A 1078-nucleotide genomic window follows, 5' to 3' on the forward strand; every position below is an offset into this window, starting at 1 on the left:
TATAAAAAAGGTGCATTTTGGGTTGTTTTCAGATCTGTCTATGATAATATAAAGAATGTCGCTAAGTTTTAAGATAATATGTTATCTAATTCTGAAAATCCACCATGCTAATGTTCAAAGTAGCTGTAAGCGTAAATTGTCAAATGATATTTTTAATCTTGGTCAGTTTTACAGAAATAAGATAAAAATCTCAGAATTGTTTAATTTCCATTTCCCTGATGATTAAGGACGTTATATTAAGCAAATTTTAAATATCTTTCAGTCATTTCAAGTTCATTTGTTGAGAATTTACAGTTTTGGCCTGTGACATAATTGTACTGAAATATTTGTTTTTATGAGGATTAAGCTTCTAAGTTCCTTGTATGATTTTAAAATTGATAAAGATACCTTTCCTATTCTACAGGCTGATATTATGTTCTGTTAATTATATCCTTTGTTATACAAAAAGCTTCTCAGTTCTGGAGATTTTAATTACTGATTGTTTCCTTTAATGTCTACGCTAATGAGGCTATGTTCAAAATTCTATTTATATTGTTGCCCTTATGTTAAGGTCTTTAATTTGTTTGGATTTCAGTTTTGTGCATAGAGATAAATATGGATCTATTTTCATTCTTCTACATGATGATGTTTAATTAATTCTTAAAGGGAGAAACTGACAGTCAGAATGCTGGGCTCATGGCAAATCTCAGGGCGGGGCTGCAAGGCACCCCACTAATTCGGCCAAGGTAAGAGAGGTTCTCCAGGGGCCAGTTAAAATCTGTGTTCCTTAAATGATTAATAAAAGTTTACAGGCATTTTACCCAACCTCTGAAGGTCAGCAGACAGCAGTAGCCATGGCCTACATAGGACAGGCAACATCAGATATAAGAAAAAAAAAGTTACAGCAAGTAGATGGGTTACAAGATTATACCTAGTAAAATTTGGAGAGACAAAAAAAAAAGTTAAATGAGGGACAAAGAAAGGGAAGCAAAAGAGAGAGAGGCGGGAAGCAAAAAAAAGACAGGACTCAGACAGATAAGGAGCCTGGGCAACAGAAGATCAAAGACAAATGAAGAGGGACACTGGAGCTGAGTAAAGA

Source organism: Microtus ochrogaster, chromosome 16, assembly GCF_000317375.1.
Source record: "Microtus ochrogaster isolate Prairie Vole_2 chromosome 16, MicOch1.0, whole genome shotgun sequence".
NCBI classification, from domain to species: domain Eukaryota; kingdom Metazoa; phylum Chordata; class Mammalia; order Rodentia; family Cricetidae; genus Microtus; species Microtus ochrogaster.